Raw genomic sequence first — 8,233 nt, forward strand, 5'->3', positions numbered from 1 at the left:
AATTATGTAAAGTTCTGTGTGACACTGATCTTTAGATTTGAGTGATTGACAGGGGATTTAAATGAGGCCATTAACATAAATGGAGATGATGATGGATTTGCAGGCAGTGTTTTCTTTTTAATGTTTGGCGCTACGCAAATGTAAAAATAATCTGTTAACTTGACAGTAACAAGCACATTTAAAAAGATATCTCAAATTAGCAGTGACTCTCTGACCTTTACAAGCATTGATTGAGTTTACATGAGAACACTTTTAATCCTACCCATCTTCGAGATCTTTTCTGTGCTCACTGTAAATAGTAAAGAAAACAAGCTTTTCAAATGTGGGATACCTCTCCCACCTCATGGATCACTACAGCTAATCAATACAACTATTTAAACTCTTTCGATAAGGCAGCAGGAGATGGAAATTCAATTCAGCCGAATCTTTTACCCGCTTGATTATCTCCTTTTACAGATCAACCGATGTGGTAATTGAATCAAGCGCAAGAGCACCGCTAGCTTAACAGAGCCTCCCGCAGACTCCTCACAGTCTCATCAATCAGCCTAAACAAGCCGATCCTTTATCCCAATGCTTGGTAACTCTAGAAAGCAGGAAGTGAAATAAATTCAATTGATGGCGGGATACTGAGTAATTATTTTTCGCTCTTGTTTGGCTGGTATCTTGAGGGATCAGTTAAAGGATGGATTTGTTATCAAAGTTCCAAAGAATTGAGGTCCGAGTAATCTGCACAAGCATCAAACTTAGACACAAATACCCAATCTGATATTTTATTTGAGCCTTGCTGAATGAGTAGAGCACAATTTGGTGGAGACACAAAATCAATACAATTATTTTCCATAAATTCAAGAAATCCACCACCACCAGCACAATACAATCAGGGCATTTCTCAAAAGGTTTGTGTGGCTTTGGTGTTAGTAAAAATTGTATTTATCCTATAAGGGGTGTTTCTACAAGTCATTTATTTCTTTGGATGCAGAGACCCTAAAGTATCTTTGAAAAGTATTTAAGACGCTCTAGATACATATTTAAAGTAGTCACACTCACACTACACAAATGCTTCAAACTACTAGCATCAAAGTTTACCACAACACAGTAAATAGTCATTGATTTTAGTCCTGAGCATTAGCCTACCTTGCTAATACAAACCTAATATGTTTGGATAAGGAAAATTACAGGGAAAAGAAAAAGGCTTTGGAGTGAATTTGAAGAATTACACTAACACAATTTGCTCACACAAAGTCAAGACACTTCAAGACTGTTAGAATGATCAAGAGCAGTCAGCCCTCTTTATATGAAGTCGTAAATTACAACGGATTGCAGAGTGCAAACAATTAGTTTGGTAATAAATACTGGCAGAGGAGGGAATGTTTGTATTGCGAGAGAACCCTGAACTGACCATCCGCATGACATGATGGATAGATGGTGGCTTGGTGACAAAGTGTGCAGTCCTTCAGTTGGCTGCAAACCACAAACTTGTCAGTGTCCAGGCATTCAGAGTTGGTGCAATAATGAAGGTGGAAGCAGCACTTTGGTTAAGCTTCGCCCTGCGGTATCATTTATAATTCATCTCAGCAACTAAATGTTATTGAGAAGGCAACAACCTCGTCAAGGGCTTTTAGTTAAAGGTTGACGTTTCGACAGCAGAGATGGATGTCTATAGAGAAGGTGCTGCAGGACTGCCCTTAAGCAGTCGGGGCATGATGTCAATAAATCTGAGGTTTCTGTTAACACTATATATTTGTCATTCCCTGGCCCATTCCTCCCATTTCTTCATGTCAAATTTGTCACACTGACATGTTTACATTAAACCTGCACCCTGACTTTGTGAGCCTTATCTCTCTTGATTGTCAGAGAATGAGACTTTCTTCCTAGAGATTAAAATAATAGATATTTAGTGTAGGGCAGTAAGAAAATATGCTAAAAAAACCACTGGATTGTTAGAAGTTTTGTCAAACCTCTTTAAAGATAACAATGTTTATAGCTGTTCAGAAAGGCCAGACGGAAGGGCAGGTTGAAAAGCGTATCATTAAGAGAAATAAGACGTGATATCCATGTCAATTTTAGGACAGCATTCTCTCTTTGAAATCCTAACTTTAAGAAGTGACATAAATGATGTGTAAGGATTGATAAAAGAAGAAAGATGAATTCAACCCTGCTTACATTCGCTCTACAACCGCTATATGAATTGGTTGTGAATGTTGGATGTCAGTTTAAGAAAATTATATAAAAGTTGTCTAAAGCAGCCTACCCAATTTTTGCGTCAGAAAGTTGTCGGGGAAAAAAAGGCTGTTGAAAGCTGTTCCAGCATCGAATAATGAGTTTTGATGGAATAAACTAGGATCTTAAATGGTCAATCATTCATATCCTACTTGCTTTATTCCAGCTGCTGAAAAGCCAACTGATGACAATGACTCTCTACTCTGGTACTAGTTGTGATATAATGAGGCTTTAAAAAATGGTCTGAAGTGGAGGATGATAAAAAAGAGAAACAGGACCAGTGGACCATGCGGGCGGAAGAAGGATGACTCTCACTCTCAACATGACACCTTGACCGTAAAGCACATTCAGTAATATACTTTTACATCTGCTGGGTTCTAAGCAGCAAATCAGGAAGCCTTTTATTTTCATGTAGCTGTAAAAGTGAATAATGCTTCTCACGGCTGGCTACAGTATATCTCTGGGACTGAACATGTATAATGAATTAATGATGCCATCATTGTGAATCTTTTAAGAAGTAAATCTTATTTGTGTGAGATTTTGTGAGACAGTTATATAGTCATGAGAGGATGGGAGTGAAAGCGGCTTTGAGGAGGACGAATTTGAGGAAATTCCTGCTTCTCACATAATGATGAACATAACACTTGCTCTCTCTCACAGATTAATTAATTAAATCTTGCTCTTTTCATTAAATGAATACACAGATCAAAATATGATTTACTTATTTCGAAATCGAAGGAGAGCAAGTGAAAGGTCAGGGTGACTTAAGTTAAGTCAAACAAGGAGACTGAGTTGTTTGGAAACCACCTTTGTGTTGCTTGTGTGTGAAATAACTGAACCTTAAAATTGCCTGGCTCGTTGGATATTTCCTTTACTCTGGTGCTCAAGGTAATGTTCCTTTTTTCACTCTTTTTGCTGCACAACATAAACGGGATGATGTGCCTTCATGTACCCAATCATCTCTGTGCAACCAATAAATGTACCAAAACTTCAAGAGAAGGTGAACTTTTGACACAAGCAACAGTGTACTCTGCCCGAAGCAAAAGCAGATACAAGTGTGTGCACATGCAGTAGAGCAGGGGTATTCAACTAAAATTCAACGAGGTCCAGTTAGAGAAAATGTCCCCATGCAAAGGTCCGGAACATCAAAATATCTAACTTGCTTTATGAATTAGTGTGATATATATTGAAGTAGCCTGTAGCTGTATCAACGTCTGCATGTAATCAACAACTGACTGCCAATCAGATAAAGAAAGTACAATTCTAAAACAACAATATTTATTGTCAATGAACATTGAACTATACAGATATACAGTAAATACTGTGGATATGTGTAATGTTCCTCTCGGGCTGCATTTAAAAATAAAATAGAGAAATAAATAAAATAGCTTTGTTAACCGTTTCACATCATGACTTAAGAGTTTCAGACGATTATAGAACATACACATCATAACAATTGAACAGTTTTAAAGTTTCTCTTTCTTTCCCTCTTATATTGCAGTCCCTCACTCACTTTTCTTTAATTCAGTGCGAGAATTGAGCTTGAGCTTGTCCTGCCAGGAGTTTAAATCTGGGCTGAAATGGTGTCAGGGCCATTCTCATACACACATGCAGGTGCTCATTGGTTAGCCTCGGTTAGCCTGCCCTGGAACGATATTTAGTTTTAATTTTGATCCTGGTGGACTGATCATATTGGGCTCTGAGACTGCTTATTTTTTGTGACCTCAGTTCTGACTTGAGAGGGAATGTTTGGTCAAACACTTTGTGTTTTGTCTCATAGTGGCGTTTTGGCACTTTTAATCAGGGTTGGGAGGGTTACTTTGTAAATGTAATCGGTTACTGAATACATGGCTCTGAAAGTAATCCGAATACAGTTAGAGTTACGTGTCTTAAAAAAGTAACGTATTCAGATTACTTTTAGAATACTTTATTTTTCCATAACAGATGGGTATGTTTTGGTGAACAGGAGACACTTATTTTACTGTTTTAATGGCTTATCAAGAGCACAACTCAAACACAACATCTTTGGGTCATTCTGGACAGCTCCCTCTCATCTGCACCCCACATAAAAAACATCACCAGGACTGCATTATTTGTACTCTCTTAAACCTTTCCTTAGAATATGTTATGAATTGTCAGGTGTCCTTGGGTGCTTTGAAAGGCGCCCCTAAATAGAATGAATTACTATTATTATTTATTATCTGAAACGACGTAATAACTTTTAAAACTGTTTCCAGTCACTTGCCCCATGCATTCAGCAGCAGCAGGCCATTCACTTTGATTTGATCCCGTTATGAAATGTCATCATTTCGACAATAAAGAAATGCTACATAAACGTTATCTTGCACATTTTATCGAATCATCTCCGTTTCTATATATTTTAAAAGAGATCTCTCTCTCTGATCTGCGTGCGGGGGCGGGGCCTCACAGACATGCTGCAGCGCTGTGCAGTGTGCACACAGTTCTGCTGGTAATGAATATTACATTTTATGAGGAAACTTTTCCACCAATAATTCCAAAAAGTATTCCAAAATGTATTCACATTCACCGCTTCTCTCCCTGTATCGCTAATTATTCTCTTCACTCACTTTCCTCTCCGCTTCTCTCTGCCGCTCTCTCGTCTCTTCTTCTGTGTTTCTCTCCCTGTATCGCTCACTCGTCTCTTCTTCTGTGTTTCTCTCCCTGTATCGCTCACTCGTCTCTTTCGCCCCCTGTCGGCGGCGGTTAAAATAGAATCGCCCCGTCAAAATTGAAATCCCCTATTAATGTATTGATTATAGGTCCGGGTCCGTATAGGTCGGCGTCTGGGTCCGGATCCGGACCGCGGTCCGCCTGTTGCCGACCCCTGATATATAGTGTAATGGATACTGCCCTGAGTGACAGACTTTTTTCCCTTCATAAAAAAAAGGCGTATTCGTCGTGTGACTGCATGCGCCGAACCGTGACGTCCGAACCGTGACGGTTCGGGACGAATACGGATACCGTTACACCCCTACTCTCTTTATAACATGTAAAATCACATTACAACGTACCCCAGTCCATCTGCCTACCCTTTAGCAAGTAGGATAGCTGCCAGAAGTTATCGTTTGGCTCAGGGGAGGGGACGTGGATCAGTGAAACTTCCTGCAGACTCGTGGGGACTCAGAGGAGCTTCCCAGCAGCTTCTACTGAAGCCAGTCCCCAACTATGGCCGGGGAATTTGGGTGGCAGGATACGCCATGAAGTTGTTTGCGGCCTGCCAGTAAACCCAAAGCAGAAGAATAAGAAGAAGTGACGTCAGCGGGTTCATTTGCGTAATCTTCCCTCAGGAACTTATTCTGGTGTGAACGCGATCTGCTCTTTAGTTCCATGAACTAACTTTGCTTATCAGGTGACTTTCCTCCATACTTTTAGAATGTCTGAAATGAAATGGAATGTCTGAAATGAAATGGAATGTAGAATACTTTGAAATTGAATGTAGAATACTTTGAAATGGAATGTAGAATGTGTCGGTATAGACCAAAGCACATTCCGGAATGTTCGGCTCTGAAGTCTTACTGAACCTGATGATGTCCCAGCCACATCGAGTTCACATTATCAGTAAGAAGCAGCTATTTCTTCACGATGAATAAGATGGACAGAGTAAGATCAGTTTTCAACAAGACGTTCAACAAGTCTCGATGGCTCCGAAAGAATTGTCCATCTGAGGACAGTTCTGTTGAGGAGGAGATCAAGGAGGAAATTGAGGAGGAAATCCTGGAGGAAACCATGGCGGAGGTGCAGAAAACCATGGAGGAGGTGCAGGAGTTTACAAACAAGGTGGAGGAGGAAGTTGAGGAGGTTCAAGAGGATATTAAGGAGCAGACCTCCATCTCCAGCAACAGAGAAAACTACAGCGACACTTCCTTTGCTGAGGTAAGAATTCAATTCAGTGGCACACATGTCTACAATTACACTAATGAAGACTGTAAAAAAGCTAATACTCAACGCTTTAGTTTCTTTACTAAAGTTTTTCAAAAAAATCAATCAAAATAGTAAATCATCTTTAATGCAATTGATCACAGCATACTTGTTCACACCCATTGATGCAGAGTTAACTCCACTTCTGTTTTCTTAATAAAAAACACTACACATAGACGACACAATAATAATTGTTTTATGTTTCACAGACAGAGGACTCTGAAAGATCTGAGAGATATGACAAATCATCTGGCCTTCAGGAAGCCCTGGATGAGGAGAGAAAAGCCAAAGCAGAGGAGCAAACAAAAAGCAGCTCACTGCAGATGAACAACGAGGCTGCTGTCTCTCAGCAGAAGAAGGAAGCAGAAGAACTGGCCCGTCTGACTCAGGGGAACCATCACCTCGCCTATGAGAACAAAAGACTGCAAAGTGAACTGGAGGCTGCTGTCAATAAACAGTACATTGAAGAGAAGAAGCTTCAGGGCGACAGAAGAGCTTACAGCAGACTGGAGGAGAACCTTAAGAAGGAGGAGGCTCGTTTCTCCAGAGCCTCACAGAAGATCCAGAGCCAAAAGAAAGAGCTGTCTGAGAAGACCCTGGCTTCTGAGGGACTGCAGAGGGACTACGAGGCTGCTGTCTCTCAGCAGAAGAAGGAAGCAGAAGAACTGGCCCGTCTGACTCAGGGGAACCATCACCTCGCCTATGAGAACAAAAGACTGCAAAGTGAACTGGAGGCTGCTGTCTCTCAGCAGAAGAAGGAAGCAGAAGAACTGGCCCGTCTGACTCAGGGGAACCAACACCTCGCCTATGAGAACAAAAGACTGCAAAGTGAACTGGAGGCTGCTGTCAATAAACAGCACATTGAAGAGAAGAAGCTTCAGGGCCACAGAAGAGCTTACAGCAGACTGGAGGAGAACCTTCAGAAGGAGGAGGCTCGTTTCTCCAGAGCCTCACAGAAGATGCAGAGCCAAAAGAAAGAGCTGTCTGAGAAGACCCTGGCTTCTGAGGGACTGCAGAGGGACTACGAGGCTGCTGTCTCTCAGCAGAAGAAGGAAGCAGAAGAACTGGCCCGTCTGACTCAGGGGAACCATCACCTCGCCTATGAGAACAAAAGACTGCAAAGTGAACTGGAGGCTGCTGTCTCTCAGCAGAAGAAGGAAGCAGAAGAACTGGCCCGTCTGACTCAGGGGAACCAACACCTCGCCTATGAGAACAAAAGACTGCAAAGTGAACTGGAGGCTGCTGTCAATAAACAGCACATTGAAGAGAAGAAGCTTCAAGGCGACAGAAGAGCTTACAGCAGACTGGAGGAGAACCTTCAGAAGGAGGAGGCTCGTTTCTCCAGAGCCTCACAGAAGATGCAGAGCCAAAAGAAAGAGCTGTCTGAGAAGACCCTGGCTTCTGAGGGACTGCAGAGGGACTACGAGGCTGCTGTCTCTCAGCAGAAGAAGGAAGCAGAAGAACTGGCCCGTCTGACTCAGGGGAACCAACACCTCACCTATGAGAACAAAAGCAATCTGCACTCGTCAAGAATCATGTCTTTCTTTATTGAGATAGATATGGTAAAGGCACAGGAGTGAGGGTCCTGACTGGATTTTTGTCTGGCACATCTTTGTCATCTGTCACTTTCACCAGCCATTCCGCATTTCTAAATGAAAACTCTCGCGTTTAGCCTTGCCTGTTGTTAAATAAACCTCATTATTACCTGTTGTAAAGATAGCACATAGGCTCTCATTGTTGATAATGATATTGACTCCACTTACCCAGACACTTTTCCACAGAGTTATTCATGGCCTCAAAGGGAATCCGCTGTTTCTCTGCAACGATTACAATTCTTCCTGCATACTGATATCCATTGAGCCCTCCTTACGCAACGCCAATATCAGTACAGCTGGCACCTGAGCTTGTAAGGAAATCCCATGATGGCATTTATGTATTGGCTGAATTGATTAACCAAAGCTACAAACCAACAAAGGCTTTGGCAACTCCATTTCATCTTGGGAGTCAAAGGTCTGCGGCAAAGGAGAAGCCACAGTAACTGGGTTAAAATCAGCTAGGAGCAAAGATCTCAACA

Source organism: Trematomus bernacchii, unplaced genomic scaffold (assembly GCF_902827165.1).
Source record: "Trematomus bernacchii unplaced genomic scaffold, fTreBer1.1, whole genome shotgun sequence".
NCBI classification, from domain to species: domain Eukaryota; kingdom Metazoa; phylum Chordata; class Actinopteri; order Perciformes; family Nototheniidae; genus Trematomus; species Trematomus bernacchii.